The following is a 17,790-nucleotide window of genomic DNA, read 5'->3' as shown; positions in this document are numbered from 1 at the left end:
TGGGACTCTATAGAAGTAAAGCGCGAATCTATGGTAGCATATCGAAAATCGAATGTCTCCATGAAAGATTGAAAATATGGAGGCATTTGATCCATTTGTTGTTCTTGCTGCTCAGGCTCATCTTCGGCTTCATCGATATCTCGCATTAATTGTTCAAGATCAGGATCATCGTCAGCTGCCGGTGGAGCTTGTGAAGAACTAGCTCCCAGAGTATGCTCAGTGCTTCGAACCCATTCACCAGTTTGCTTATCCTTAATTCATCCCGATCTCGTTAAGGAAATGAGATTGATTTGTTTCTTTAGGGGAAAAGAGGCATCTATACCAACTCTAAACCCGGCTTTAGAAAATAGATTACTCAGAATGCAACCGTAAACTAGAGAATAACAAAGTTTCTTATTTGGAACTTGGTTTACGGTTTCAACAATTTCAGCAAAAATAATCTCAGGAAGATTTATTTTAATATTATTTTGGAAACAATGTAACCACCAAAGTCTAAAGCACAAAGAGTAGAGTAACGACCTTCGGATGGTCGAAACCACCAAGAGATCATTGATGAAGAAAACGGTCATGAAGATCTAAGACACTCGCAGTATCCCTTCTTTTATAACGAGAACCTAAAATTTGTTTTTCATTAGGTAAACCATCAGTATCTAATCCTAATGCATTAGCAATGTAAGCCGAATCAAGATGAAAGTATTATCCTAGAAGATAAGAACGAACTGCTATTGTTTTGGTTTCAACTTGATTTTTAATACACACGGCATTAGAATAAAATATACGAACAAGTTGATGAAAAACTTGAGGTTCAAGGTTACAAAGTTTATCAAATTTCCACTCTCGTAGGAGAGGGAGATATCTAAAATTGATATCAAACATAGCCTGAAGAGATGGGATACGTTCTTCCCTAATTTTGTAGGATTCAAAATATTGATAATACCAAAAACGATGATTTCTAGGACCAGATTGATTGAAACACGAGTTTTGGATAGTCAAATTTGGATCATTGGGATTAGGATTAGGAATTGGAGGAATAGGTGGAGGATTTGGAGGTGGGTTGGATTGACGGTTTGAGCGACTAGATGATGACCTAGCACGTTTAGGATTGGACATGGTTTAGGAAATCGAAATAGAATGGATAACCTGCAATTTAGAAAACACATGTATGCTATTCAATCAATCCCAAAACTCAATTGAGTTCTCAATATTTCAAGGTTTAAAAAAAATCTTAATGGGCAAAGTTTTGAAAAACTATTGAAAATAATGTTTGAAAAACCATAGTATGTATAGTTTACATGTAAATAATATAACTAAATAAAAAATCATCAATTTTAAAATTAATTAAAGATTTTCATTTTTTTTAATTTCAAAAATTCAAAAATTAATAGAAAATTTGTGAGATTTTGATGAAATTAGTTGTAAAAATTTAGTTTCTAAACACTAATAATCAATGCGCGATCACTAATTCTATCTAGAACTAATTGAAACTAGTCTTATGTTCAAAATCAATAAAATAGAGAGTTTAGAAAAATTTACCTTGAAAGATGAGATTGAGTGGATTTTGATGTTGTTTGCACGATTTTAATGATGCTAGCAGGTTTAGGATTTGAAAAAATGATGAAATTCCGACTAGAAATAGATGTTATGAAGCAAAGAGGAGATTTGAGAGATGGAGAGAGAGAGATAGGCAGTAAAGGAAGAAAAAGAGAGGGTTTGAGCAAAATATAAGGGTTATGCCCGATAAAACCAGAACCCTCAGGGGGTATCGATTCCCCTGTGGGGGAATCGGTTCCCCTTCAAAGGGGGAATCGGTTCCCCTTCAAGGGGGTATCGATTCCCTCTGCACCAAAATTGCTAAAATCCGATTTTAAACACACAAAATGCTAAATTAATTTTCTCTAATGGTATTGGCAACTCATATATTGAAAATTAATCATGTTCAAACAATCAAATTAATCTTTAAACTATATTTGAGCATAAAGTTAATTTTCATCAAGAATCATAAACTCCCCCTAACTAATAGCAATGAATGCAATCAAAAATTACTATTATAAGCATTTTTCATTTAGTCTTAAAAGTGCTAAAATTATTTTAAACACTAAGTGTGAAGATAGGTTGGTCAAACCTAATTCTCTCCTAAGTGTCCAAAATCTTTCCTTGTCTAAAGGCTTTGTAAATATATCCGTTAATTGATGCAAAGTATCAACAAATTCTAGAACTACATCTTCCTTAGTGACATGGTCTCTAATGAAGTGATGTCTTATTTCAATGTGCTTAGTTCTAGAGTGTTGGATGGGATTTTTAGTGAGACAAAATAGCAATAGTATTGTCACACTTAATAGGAATAGTACCTACTTCAATTCCATAATCAAAAAGTTGTTGTTTCATTCATAAAACTTGTTCACAACAACTACCGGCTGAAATGTATTCCGCTTCAGTGGTAGATAATGCAACACAATTTTGTTTCTTTGAAAACCAAGAAATCAACATATTTCCAAGAAATTGGCAAGTACCGGAGGTGCTTTTCCTATCTAATTTGCATCCTCCATAATCCGCATCAGAAAAAGCATGCAAGCTAAAGCTAGAGTCTCTAGGATACCAAAGTCCTAAACTAGGAGTGTCTTTAAGGTATCTAAAGATTCTCTTAACAGCTAGTAAATGTGATTCCTTAGGACATGATTGAAATCTAGTACATAAGAAAACACTAAACATAATGTCTGGTCTACTTGCAGTTAGATAGAGCAAAGAACCAATCATTGACCTATATAATTTAACATCCACACATTTACCTCCTTCATCCAAGTCAAGCTTTGTAGAAGAGCTCATTGGAGTGCCATGAGGTTTCCCATTTTCCAGTCCAAACTTCTTGAGCATATCTTTGACGTACTTAGCTTGATTGATGATGATGTCATCTTTTCTTTGCTTGATTTGGAGTCCCAAGAAAAATGAGAGCTCTCCCATCATGCTCATTTTGAATTCGCTTTGCATTAGCTTAGAAAATTCTTGGCAAAGAACATCATTAGTAGAACCAAATATTATATCATCAACATAAATTTAAACTACTAATAAATCTTTACCTTTATGCTTTAAAAACAATGTAGTGTAAACCTTCCCTTTTGAAAAACCTTTTTTAATTAAAAAGTTTGACAATCTTTCATACCAAGCTCTAGAAGCTTGTTTTAAACCATAAAGTGCTTTTATTAATTTAAGAACATGATCCAAAAAATTTGAATCTTCAAAACCTGGATGTTGTTCCACATACACTTCTTCTTTTATAAAACCATTTAAAATGCACTTTTAATATCCATTTGATATAGTTTAAATTCATGAAAACATGCAAATGTTAATAACGTTCTAATTGCTTCCATCCTAGCTACGGGAGCGTATATTTCATCATAGTCTATGCCCTCTTCTTGAGTATACCCTTGAGCAACAAGTCTAGCCTTGTTTCTCACTATATTACCACTCTCATCAAGCTTATTCCTAAATACCCATCTAGTACCTACAGTAGATTTATTACTAGGCCTTTCAACTAATGTCCATACTTTACTTCTCTCAAATTGATTTAACTCTTCTTGCATAGCCATAATTCAATGTTCATCATTTAATGCTTCTTTAATGTTCTTAGACTCTATGCATGAAATAAATGCAACATAATTACAAATATTTCTAAGAGAATATCGAGTTGTTACCCCTTTGGATGGATCACCTATAATCTCACCATCCTTGACATAGTTGTACTCTCTTGAATAAGATACTTCCCTTTCTTCAATGGTTGGATTCTCGAGAGGATCATGAGTTTCCTCATCTTTCGTTTCTTCCTTTGATGATGATTCTCCAACGTTATGTCTAACATCATTTGTATTTATAATACCTACATCATCATTAACATAAGAATCCTTCCTCGGAAGGAGATTATCATCGAAAACAACATGTATAGACTCTTCTACAACTAAAGTTCTTTTATTAAATACTCGATAAGCTTTAGAACTTAAGGAATAACCCAGAAAAATTCCTTCATCACTTTTAGCATCAAATTTTCCAAGGTTTTCTTTACCGTTGTTTAAAACAAAACATTTACATCCAAAATGATGAAAATAGAAAATGTTAGACTTTTTATTTTTGAAAATTTCATATGGAGTTTTCTTTAAAATTGGCCTAATCATTACTCGATTTACAACATAACAAGCTGTATTTGTGGCTTCCACCCAAAAATATTTTGGCAAATTATTTTCACAAAGCATGGTTCTAGCCATTTCTTCTAAAGTTCGATTTTCCTCTCAACTCCATTTTGTTGAGGGGTTCTAGGTGCTGAAAAATTATGGCTAATACCATTAGAATTACAAAACTAATTAAATCCAAGATTTTCAAATTCAGTGCCATGATCACTTCTAATACTAGTGATAGAGTAACCTTTTTCATTTTGGATTACTTTTGAAAATGTGATGAAATTTTCTAATGCTTCATCTTTAGTACTTAAGAATAGAACCCAAGTATATCTAGAATAGTCATCTACCAAGACAAATGCATATTGTTTTCCACCCAAGCTAGTAGTCCTAGTTGGCCCAAAAAGACTATATGGATCAATTGTAATACTCTACTAGTTGACACATCATTAATGGATTTAAAAGAAACTCGCTTTTGTTTTCCTTTAGAACAAGCATCACAGATTTTATCATTATCAAATTTTAGTTTAGGCAGCCCTCGAACCAGTTTTCCTTGAACTAACCGTTGTAAAACACTCATGCTAGCATGTCCTAGCCTCCTATGTCATAACCAACTATCATGCTCATCCTTAGCAACTAGGCACAAATTAGTCATATTAATAGAATCTAAATGCACCATGTATATGTTTCCTATTCTATGACCAACAAGCATAACCCGATTAGATGCAATGTCAATGACTTTACAACCATTACATGACATTGAATCCCTTATCGCATAATTGACTAATACTCAATATATTATGCTTTATGCTTTAATCCATTCACATATAATACATTTTTAATTTGTATGGAAGAGGTATTACCTATAGTACCAATACCTTCAATGTGACCTTTTGAATTATCACCAAAAGTCACTTCTCCTCCATTTTTGGCGTTATGCTCTATGAACCGACTTTTGTCTCCGGTCATGTGTCTCGAGCATCCACTATCAAGGTACCATGAATTTGGATTTGTTTCCCGTGCCTTGTAGCAATGCTCCTTTTCCTACAAACATAGATTGATTTCTAATTTTTGGTACCCAAATTCTTTTGGGTCCATATTCATTAGTTTCTAAAATCCTTGTCCCCTTTGGTATCCATTTATGAAGGACATCCTTATCTTTAGTAGTAATGAATTCTTTAGGAACCCATATACTCCTAACAATTTTATCATTCAAGGTTCATTGAGGACTTCTATGATTGTAGTTTCTAAAACTTTTCTTAACAAAGTTGGATTTTGAATTCTCACCTTTTTCAAAACTTTTTGTTCCAACCTTATTAAAAGAAATTTTAAGATCATCAATCTTCTTTTGATGATCATCATGAACTTTTGAAAGTAAGTTATGCAAATCAGTATTTTTCTTTTCAAAATTATTAATTTTGATTTGCAATTCTTTGATCTTACTTTCAAGCTCATTGTTGGTCTTGGATATAAGACTATTTTCATTTTTCAATTTTGAAATATCATTTTTGTATTTTGAAAATAGAGTCTTATAATCCGAAGTCAACCCATTATAATCCTCTAATAACTCATCATAAGATAATTCATCCAAATCGAATGAGTTAGAGGTTACCTTAGAATCTTCCCCGATAGCCATCAAGCACAAGTTTGCAACTTCTTGTTCCTCTTCATTGGAACCTTCTTCATCGCTCCATGTAGCTACATGAGCCTTGTGCTTCTTTTTGGATTGACCCTTTTTCTTCAATTGTGGGCAATCATATTTAACATGCCCCGGCTTTTTGCATTCATAGCAAATGATCGGGTTTTTCTCCTTCGATTCAGTTTTGAAGCCTTCATGACGTTTGAATTTTCTTCCTCGGTTGGGCATCATCAACTTTCTGAATCGTTTAGCAAATAATGCCATTTTCTCGTCATCATCATCGTCCTTCTCCTTTGGTGTCTCGTCAATCTTATCGAGGTTCACTTCATCTTCAAGCATCATTTCATGAGTGAGAAGGGAACCGATTAGTTCTTCAAGAGTTAAGGACGTTAGGTCCTTAGACTCGATGATTGCCGTCTTCTTTGATTGCCACGATTTTGGAAGGGAGTAGACTAACTTCCTCACAAGCTTTTCATTTGAAATGATCTCTCCATATGATTTGAGACCATTGACAATCATTGAAAATCTATCCGGCATAGCTTTGATATCTTCATTTGGTTTCATCCTGAAATTTTCATAGCTTGCGTTAGAATACTAATTTTAGATTTCTTTACCTCATCGGTACCTTCATGAGTGACTTGAAGTTTGTCCCATATTTGTTTGGCAGTTGTACAAGCTGAAACTCTTCCGTATTCATCTGGTCCAAGAGCACAAAATATTATATGGATGGCTTTGGAGTTGAGCTAGAACATTCTTGTCTCTCCTTCACTCCACAATCTTGGATGAGTGAGAGGCTTGATGTATCATTCTTCTACGGCATTCCATGCTCCAATGTCACTTGTTTGAATGATGTACATCATCCTATTTTTTCCAATAGGCATAGTTAGCCCCATTGAAGAAAGGAGGCTTGTTGACGGGCATCGAATCGAGACCGGAGTCGAAGTTTGAAGTAGAGGCCATTGATGACTTTGATTATCGATGTAACTCTTCCCGAATTGACTCAAGAGGCGATTAAACCTTCAAATGAGTTAGGCTCTGATGCCAATTGTTGAGTTAATTGATTGACGGAATCAGCCAAGAGGGGGGTGAATTGGCAATAAAAATTTTGGTGGAAGCTTTTGCAGAAAATTAAAAGTAATTACACAGCGATTTACAGTGGTTCGACTTTCTCAACCAAAGTCTATGTCCACTACCTTAGCTATCCACACTAAGGATTTTCCAAAAAATTCACTAATTTGTTCTTTCTTTTGAGGCCAAAGAGATAACCTTACAACTCCCTCAAGAATATACCCCAATTCTTGATAACACTCTTTTCTCAAAGAGAAGATTACAAATTTGCAAACTTATAAGAAAAACCTTACAAGGCAAATATGTTTGCACAATTCTAGAACAAAGAAAGAACACTCAAGAATAAATACAATTGAGCACAATAAGTGTTCTTGAAAGTAAAATGAATATTTAATGAAAAATAGGCTTGAAAATGCTCAAACTTGAGGTTTGATGCTTTCTCTTTTATTCTCTCTTGATTCTAGTTGCTTGATGTTTCTTGTTATTGATCAATGGCTTCTAAGCTTGTTTAAATACACCTTGAATCACTTCTGAACGTTGGGGACCATTAATGAAGTTATTGGAGCCGTTTAAGTGTGAAAACAATTAATATTTCTGCTTGGAGCGTGGGGGGAATCGGTACCCCCTCATGGGGAATCAGTTCCCTAAGTGTAAAATTCAAATATTCGATCGTTGAACAGTGGGGGGAATCGATACCCCCTGGGGGGAATCGATTCCCTCCAAGCATACTGGAATTTCTCGGAGCAAAACCATTCAGGGGGGAATCGGTACCCCCTTGGGGGGAAATCGGTTCCCTCTGGACAAACTGTAATTTTTGGCTTTGAAACGGTTCGAAATATTTTATAAAATCATTTTGAAATTATTTTAAGATTAAAACTTAATTTTACACTTGAGTAAGGATTTAAAATGAACTTTGAAATACTTTGAGTAATATATTGATATTCGATTTAATATATCGAATATGCTTAGAAAAATCTTTTTTCAAAATTAAAATTCTTTTAATTTAATTTGTTATATCGAAACATCAAAATATTTTCAACATAACAAAATAAGAAATTAACATATTTTGTTGTCATGGGATTTCGAATGTCCCATCAACTTAAACTTTAGTAACATTTTAGGCACTACATAATATGTTGATAATATTAATAACAAAATAAGTAATTAACCTATTTTGTTATCATCGGATTTCTAAGGCCCCATCAACTTAAACTTTGATAATATTTAGACGATACCTAATAAATTGACAATATTGATAACAAATTAAGTAATTAACCTATTTTGTTATCGTCGGATTTCTAAGGCCCTATCAGCTTTAAAAATGTGCTACCTATTACATTAAATAAGCGTTACTTGTTATGTTATTATGACTGATAATGTTTCCAGTAATTAACCTATTTTGTTATCGTCAGATTTCTAAGGCTCCATCAGCTTAAACTTTGGTAACATTTTAGGCACTACCTAATATGTTGATAATATTGATAACAAATCAAGTAATTAACATATTTTGTTATCGTCAGATTTCTATGGCCCTATCAGCTTTAAAAATGCACTACCTATTACGTTACATAAGCGCTATTTGTTATATTATGGTTAATAATATTTCCAATAATTAATCGGTTATGTTAAAATCAATATTTTTGGTGTATTTTACATACGACGATAATATTTCTAGTTATTATCATTATTAATACCAACACAAATAACATTTCTAATGAAAACATATAATATTTTCAATAATACTTTTAACCGGTCACATATTTAACTAATCACGCCGTTTTTAACCTCAATTTACCTCACAGTAGAACCTCCCGGGCATTGGGGACACTTGCAGCCGCACAAGTTTCTGAATTTTGTGTCCACGACCTTTTTTCTATTATATTTGAACATATACACTTCAAATCTGACTGATTAAAATGATTCGCCACAATGAAAATAACACGTGGATTCGTGTCGACACTTTGGATCAATAGCGGATCTATGTGTATATCAGGAAGGTCATTGGGGTTCATGTTGCATACTTACCCAAGTTAATAGGAATGATTTTCCTTTATAAACATGAGTTAATTGTACCATATATCTTTAAATTATAATTCGTATTCTAAATTTTTTCTTAAACTATTAAATATTTTAATTTCATCCCTAAATTATGACTATTATTTTAAATTAGTCTTTAAATTTTTAAATTTTCATTTTTATCCTCAAACTAGACCTTTATTCTAAATTAGTCCCTAAACTTTTTGAATATTTCAATTTTATCCTAAACTATATGTATATACTAATCACATCATTTGTTAATAAAATCGATATGTCAAGTTATATTATTATATGTTTGAAAAGAATAGAATTTAGGATAAACTATTCTTGAAACTAATTACATATTTGACTTTGAGAATGGAATTGAAAAATTAAAAAGTTTGGTGAGCAATTTAGAATGAGTCATAGTTTGGGGATGAAATTATAATGTTCAAAAGTATAAGAACTAATTTAGAATGAAAGTCATAGTTTGAGAATGAAATTGAAATATTTAAAAGTTTAAGGATTAATTTAAAATGATTGTCGTAGTTTTGGACATATGATGCAACTAACCCTTTAAATATTTAAGTTTTTTTATATAGAATCCACTATTTTTTATTAAAAAAAAGGAAATATTCAAAATTATGATAAAGATATACAACATTTACAACTATAAATATATAAACTAAACATTTAATTAAAACATTTTCTATAATAATTAACACAAAAACTAGTAACTTAAGATCACACAAGGATCATATAAGGAAAAAATTAAAAACTTAACAAAAAGGTTGAATAAAATAAAGATACAAATAGATTTGATTACATTGGCGAGCAAACCATAAAAATGGATAAAGCTACTGAAAAATTGTTGATAAACTATAAATCACATATCTAAATTCAATCAGCGTGTATAAGATATTAACATGATTATAAATAAGTACTATCTTGATCAATTGTGACGATGTCAAATCAAATTCTAAGAAAAAATATAAACTAAAATAACGATCAAACAATCGAAAATGTGTCATAAAAATAGAAAAAAAATATGTCATAAAGATAGATAAAAACATGTTAAAACCTTTAAAAAAACAAAGAAAAAACAAAGAAAAATTAAATGAAAAACAAGAAAGATCGGAGGCATCAACCTATCAATCAAGAATGAAAAAGAAAGAGATGAAGAACTTAAAAGTTATTTTAGAAATAAGTTGTTAGTGTTTTTAAAAAGAAAAAAAAAAGAAAAGCCGTAGTCTAATTGTATACTTTTAAACAGAAATAAATGTTTTAAAAATTCAATGCATAAATTAAATAACATAAATAAACAAATCATCTCGAGGGTTTCCTACTTTTCTCACTTTTTTCATAGTTGTTAATTTTTTTTTATTTATACCCAATTATCAGTTTTCTACGTAAAGTTTAAAAATTCTTAATTAATTATATAATGTTTTCTGCCGTTAACAGATTCACTCACTTCCATCAAGGAAAGTGACGTGGAACTCTATAACCATGACATGTGGCACATTAAAAATATGTTTTTTAATTTTTTAGATAAATTATACTATTCATCACTCGATTATCTTCTCACTTTTATTTTAGTCACTAAAGATTAAATTTTTTTAATCTCAAAGTTGCATGTATCGTTCATTCTTGCAACAGTAACTTTACCAGTGGCAATCTCAGATCTCCATATCAATTGACCTCTAGGATCACTGAGTACGAGTCCTCGATCAGCTATTAACTCGATCTTCGATCTCGTTGGAGCAGGTTTATATCCATTCGCATACCAAACTATGGTACGGATCTGTACTTTATAATACCAAATGGCGAGGATGAAAAGATCTTCGTTATTTTCAAGCTGTTGAAATCCAAAGGCGAAATCACTAGAAGGATAAACCCACGATTTTGCATCCCGAGACGCTTTGATGGAGCTGCCGACCCCGATTTCACCGGCACCACTTTGAGCAGTAACAAGAGGTAGGAGCAGCAATAGGTAAGCTGAAAGTAAAGGATGTAAAACTGAAGCCATGGATGAATTTGTTCCGAGTTAGAGGAGGCTGAGTTGCTTTGAAATAGAACTTACTACATGGTAAGAAACCAAGACCACTGATTCCTAATGTTGAATCGTTCAACACTTGAATTTTTCTTACAGCATTAAACACGATGAGATGAGATGAGCAATAAAGCACATAAAGTTCTAAAAAGTCTACAGAGGACCACCATTTTATCAGAAATTAGCTCTTCCTTCGTTTAGGCCAAGTAATATAGAAGCAATGGGGGGTGATATTTAGCTTTTGAACATGACTTCTTAGAAGACGCAGGATCAACTTTTTGATAATATCTTGGAATTGGGGGTGAAAGCTAAGCTTCGTTAGATTAAGAGTGGATGGGAAACTGGAGCTTGAAAACTCAGTTCTGTTATCAAATTTGGCATGAAAACTTGCAGTGATTCCAGATGGGCACTGAGTTGGAGCGGTACCCACGAGGAAAAAACACCGACACAACTCAGTGTAATTCGATAAAACCCGCCGTGGTTGGATAATAATTAAATTTAAAAAAAATTAAACTTTAGTGATTAAAATAAGAGTGAAAAGATAATTACACGATGAATAATATAATTTATCTAAAAAATAAAAACATGTTTTTAAAGTGCCACATGACAGTTTGTTATAGGTTAGAGGGTTCTGCGTCATCTTTCGTGACGGAAATGCATGTACTCATTAACGGTAGAAAACGTTATGTAGTTAATCGAGAATTTTTAAACTTTATGTATGAAACTGAGAATCGGGTATAGTTCATGTATGAATTGGGTAATTAACCCTTTTTTATGATCGATGACAACAACAATCTTGGTGTTGATTGTTGATCGCCGATATTCATTGTTTTTATTTTATTTTATTATTGTGTATCTTTATTTTTTTTTATTTTTAATAATTCTACTCTTATGGCGCGTCTTCTTTTGCCTTTATGAAACATTTTTCTCTAACTTTATGCCACGTTTTCGGTCATTGTTTTTGTTTATCCTTTTCTTAGGGTTAGATTTGATATTGTCACGACTGATCAATATAACACCTATTTGTTATTACGTTGATCTTCCATGCTTTGGACATTCGGATTTGATACACGATTTGCATTTGTGGATAGTATTTTCACGTCGCTTGATTCTAATTTACGGTTCGTCGGTGGTCTTTAATAGCTTCATCCCTTTTGTGGTTCGTTTGTCGACGTGTCAGATCTGTTCGTTTCTACCTTTTGTTTGAGTTTATTGGTTAGATTTTTTTTAACATTTTTCTTATATGATCATTGTGTGATTTTAAGTGACTATTGTTTTGTTTAATAAATATCTTTATTATGTGTTTAATTTACGGGTATAATTGTAAACATTTATTATAATTTGAATATTTTCTATTTTTAATAATATTAATAGTTTGTATGAAAAATGCTTAATGTATATTCAATCCATATTTCAAATTAAACATTAGTCCAATTGTATATTTTTCTTACCTTGGTTAAATAACAAGCAGCTAAGAAGTCATAATTTAATAAATTAACATGTAATTATTCCAATTGCCACCCAATTTAGGGTTAAATTATAAGTTTCTGAAACTTATAGTCAGTTTTAGATTGTACAAGAAATTCAGGGACTCAGTCTTGAATTTACCCATTTTTCTTATATGTTGAAAAAATAAATTCCCCTCCCCCGTGCAATCAGTTTTCCCAGATTGCTTTTCTCCAAATTTCCTCCTCTATCGACCCCCTTTGAAGCTCATATTCTCCACCGTCTGACCATCATTCGTCGATCTGAAACCACCAATAGACTCAACGGTCAACGGTAAACGGTCAAAGTCAACGGTCAACGGTAAACGGTGGTCAACAGTCAACGACTAGGGTCCAGGCGGCTCGGTTCAAATGGCTCCCCTAGATGACAGACGATGCCCACTCTCAGGGGGCGGCACGTACGGTAGCTTAGGTCGTTGGTTCGATGTGAAATTTTCCAGATTTGTAGATAAAGACCTCGGGAGTCTCGTGCAAGTGTTATTTTCATCAAAACATAACGGATCGTTGAATTTTAAAAGTACCAACTTATCAAACTTATACGACGGAGCAACAATGGCGTGACGATTTTGGTCGGGTTTTGAGTGCACAGTGATGGTGAGTCCGATGGTGTAAGAGGTCGGGTTATATTGCTTTTCTCCAATACTGTTGACCACCGTTTACCGTTGACCGTTGACTTTGACCAAAAGTCAAAATTTTTGAAAACTTATATTTTATGTTTTTCGACGTCCTGAGTCTGATTCTGAAGTCTGTTTCGTCAAATATGAACCCGGTAAGCTATTTTTCACTGATTAATCACCTGATTCCATCCGTTTTTTGCAATTAAGCTCTGTTTTGATGAAATTTCTGTTGATATGTATGAGGAATTATTGGAAGTTGATTTCAAGATCGAGGGCGTTCAAATGGAGTTTAAATGGTCGATCAATATAGCACGGAAATTGAGGTAATACATTACTACTTTTTCATGCTTTATGGAACATGTTGGTTGTTTGATCTCATTTGTATAGTTAATTAATTTATGTATTACCTTAATTTCTGTGTCATACTGATCGACCATTTAAACTCCATTTGAACGCCCTCGATCTTGAAATCAACTTCCAATAACTCCTCAGATACATATCAACAGAAATTTCATCAAAACGGAGCTTAATTGTGAAAAACGGATCGAATAAGGTGATTAATCAGTGAAAAACAACTTATCGGGTTCGAATTTGTTGAAACAAACTTCAGAATCGGACTCAAGACGTCGAAAACATAAAATATGACTTTTCAAAAATTTTGACTTTTTGGTCAAAATTAACGGTCAATAGTCAACGGCTCGGTCCAGGCGGCTCTGCTCGGAACAGCTCATTCAGCTCAAACGGCTCCTTTGGATGACAGACGACACCAACTCTTAGGGGGCGTGTGCGGTGCGTGCGGCGACACCAACTCAAAGTGTTATTTTTTTCATCAAAACATAACGGATCGTAGAGTTTTAAAATGTACCAACTTATCCAACGGTGATCGGTGAGTGAGGACGACGAAGCAACAACGGCGCAACGATTTTGGTCGGGTTTTGAGCTCAGGGTGATGTTGAGTCCGATGGTGTAGAAGGTGTGATGAACGGGTGGCCGGATCGATCGGAATTGACGGAAAACTAACGGCGACCGAGTTAAAACCAATGAAACTTACAGTTGAATTTTACGACGAACGACGCCGATTCATGAAGGGATAAAGGTCGGGTTTTGTTCTCCGTTCAATGGTGAGTCTATTGGTATTTTCGGATCGACGAACGGTGGCCGGACGATGGAGAATTGGAACTTCAAAATGGGGTCGACGGAGGATGTAAAACTGAAGCCATGGATGAATTTGTTCCGAGTTAGAGGAGGCTGAGTTGCTTTGAAATAGAACTTACTACATGGTAAGAAACCAAGACCACTGATTCCTAATGTTGAATCGTTCAACACTTGAATTTTTCTTACAGCATTAAACACGATGAGATGAGATGAGCAATAAAGCACATAAAGTTCTAAAAAGTCTACAGAGGACCACCATTTTATCAGAAATTAGCTCTTCCTTCGTTTAGGCCAAGTAATATAGAAGCAATGGGGGGTGATATTTTAGCTTTTTGAACATGACTTCTTTAGAGAAGACGCATGGATCAACTTTTTGATAATATCTTGGAATTGGGGGTGAAAGCTAAGCTTCGTTAGATTAAGAGTGGATGGGAAACTGGAGCTTGAAAACTCAGTTCTGTTATCAAATTTGGCATGAAAACTTGCAGTGATTCCAGATGGGCACTGAGTTGGAGCGGTACCCACGAGGAAAAAACACCGACACAACTCAGTGTAATTCGATAAAACCCACCGTGGTTGGATAATAATTAAATTTAAAAAAAATTAAACTTTAGTGATTAAAATAAGAGTGAAAAGATAATTACACGATGAATAATATAATTTATCTAAAAAATAAAAACATGTTTTTAAAGTGCCACATGACAGTTTGTTATAGGTTAGAGGGTTCTGCGTCATCTTTCGTGACGGAAATGCATGTACTCATTAACGGTAGAAAACGTTATGTAGTTAATCGAGAATTTTTAAACTTTATGTATGAAACTGAGAATCGGGTATAGTTCATGTATGAATTGGGTAATTAACCCTTTTTTATGATCGATGACAACAACAATCTTGGTGTTGATTGTTGATCGCCGATATTCATTGTTTTTATTTTATTTTATTATTGTGTATCTTTATTTTTTTTTATTTTTAATAATTCTACTCTTATGGCGCGTCTTCTTTTGCCTTTATGAAACATTTTTCTCTAACTTTATGCCACGTTTTCGGTCATTGTTTTTGTTTATCCTTTTCTTAGGGTTAGATTTGATATTGTCACGACTGATCAATATAACACCTATTTGTTATTACGTTGATCTTCCATGCTTTGGACATTCGGATTTGATACACGATTTGCATTTGTGGATAGTATTTTCACGTCGCTTGATTCTAATTTACGGTTCGTCGGTGGTCTTTTAATAGCTTCATCCCCTTTTGTGGTTCGTTTGTCGACGTGTCAGATCTGTTCGTTTCTACCTTTTGTTTGAGTTTATTTGGTTAGATTTTTTTTAACATTTTTCTTATATGATCATTGTGTGATTTTAAGTGACTATTGTTTTGTTTAATAAATATCTTTATTATGTGTTTAATTTACGGGTATAATTGTAAACATTTATTATAATTTGAATATTTTCTATTTTTAATAATATTAATAGTTTGTATGAAAAATGCTTAATGTATATTCAATCCATATTTCAAATTAAACATTAGTCCAATTGTATATTTTTCTTACCTTGGTTAAATAACAAGCAGCTAAGAAGTCATAATTTAATAAATTAACATGTAATTATTCCAATTGCCACCCTCAATTTAGGGGTTAAATTATAAGTTTCTGAAACTTATAGTCAGTTTTAGATTGTACAAGAAATTCAGGGACTCAGTCTTGAATTTACCCATTTTTCTTATATGTTGAAAAAATAAATTCCCCTCCCTCGTGCAATCAGTTTTCCCAGATTGCTTTTCTCCAAATTTCCTCCTCTATCGACCCCCTTTTGAAGCTCATATTCTCCACCGTCTGACCATCATTCGTCGATCTGAAACCACCAATAGACTCAACGGTCAACGGTAAACGGTCAAAGTCAACGGTCAACGGTAAACGGTGGTCAACAGTCAACGACTAGGTCCAGGCGGCTCGGTTCAAATGGCTCCCCTAGATGACAGACGATGCCCACTCTCAGGGGGCGGCACGTACGGTAGCTTAGGTCGTTGGTTCGATGTGAAATTTTCCAGATTTGTAGATAAAGACCTCGGGAGTCTCGTGCAAGTGTTATTTTTCATCAAAACATAACGGATCGTTGAATTTTAAAACGTACCAACTTATCAAACTTATACGACGGAGCAACAATGGCGTGACGATTTTGGTCGGGTTTTGAGTGCACAGTGATGGTGAGTCCGATGGTGTAAGAGGTCGGGTTATATTGCTTTTCTCCAATAGACTGTTGACCACCGTTTACCGTTGACCGTTGACTTTGACCAAAAAGTCAAAATTTTTGAAAACTTATATTTTATGTTTTTCGACGTCCTGAGTCTGATTCTGAAGTCTGTTTCGTCAAATATGAACCCGGTAAGCTATTTTTCACTGATTAATCACCTGATTCCATCCGTTTTTTGCAATTAAGCTCTGTTTTTGATGAAATTTCTGTTGATATGTATATGAGGAATTATTGGAAGTTGATTTCAAGATCGAGGGCGTTCAAATGGAGTTTAAATGGTCGATCAATATAGCACGGAAATTGAGGTAATACATTACTACTTTTTCATGCTTTATGGAACATGTTGGTTGTTTGATCTCATTTGTATAGTTAATTAATTTATGTATTACCTTAATTTCTGTGTCATACTGATCGACCATTTAAACTCCATTTGAACGCCCTCGATCTTGAAATCAACTTCCAATAACTCCTCAGATACATATCAACAGAAATTTCATCAAAACGGAGCTTAATTGTGAAAAACGGATCGAATAAGGTGATTAATCAGTGAAAAACAACTTATCGGGTTCGAATTTGTTGAAACAAACTTCAGAATCGGACTCAAGACGTCGAAAACATAAAATATATGACTTTTCAAAAATTTTGACTTTTTGGTCAAAATTAACGGTCAATAGTCAACGGCTCGGTCCAGGCGGCTCTGCTCGGAACAGCTCATTCAGCTCAAACGGCTCCTTTGGATGACAGACGACACCAACTCTTAGGGGGGCGTGTGCGGTGCGTGCGGCGACACCAACTCAAAGTGTTATTTTTCATCAAAACATAACGGATCGTAGAGTTTTAAAATGTACCAACTTATCCAACGGTGATCGGTGAGTGAGGACGACGAAGCAACAACGGCGCAACGATTTTGGTCGGGTTTTGAGCTCAGGGTGATGTTGAGTCCGATGGTGTAGAAGGTGTGATGAACGGGTGGCCGGATCGATCGGAATTGACGGAAAACTAACGGCGACCGAGTTAAAACCAATGAAACTTACAGTTGAATTTTACGACGAACGACGCCGATTCATGAAGGGATAAAGGTCGGGTTTTGTTCTCCGTTCAATGGTGAGTCTATTGGTATTTTCGGATCGACGAACGGTGGCCGGACGATGGAGAATTGGAACTTCAAAATGGGGTCGACGGAGGAGGAAATTTGGAGAAAAGCAATCTGGGAAAACTGATTGCACAGGGGAGGGGAATTTATTTTTTCAATATATAAGAAAAATGGATAAATTCAGGACTGGGTCCCTGAATTTCTTGCATATTCTAAAACTGACTATAAGTTTCGG

Source organism: Hibiscus syriacus, unplaced genomic scaffold, assembly GCF_006381635.1.
Source record: "Hibiscus syriacus cultivar Baekdansim isolate YM2019G1 unplaced genomic scaffold, ASM638163v2 tig00110551_pilon, whole genome shotgun sequence".
NCBI classification, from domain to species: domain Eukaryota; kingdom Viridiplantae; phylum Streptophyta; class Magnoliopsida; order Malvales; family Malvaceae; genus Hibiscus; species Hibiscus syriacus.
The sequence above is the reverse complement of the archived record's forward strand: the minus strand, read 5'-3'. Positions refer to the sequence as shown.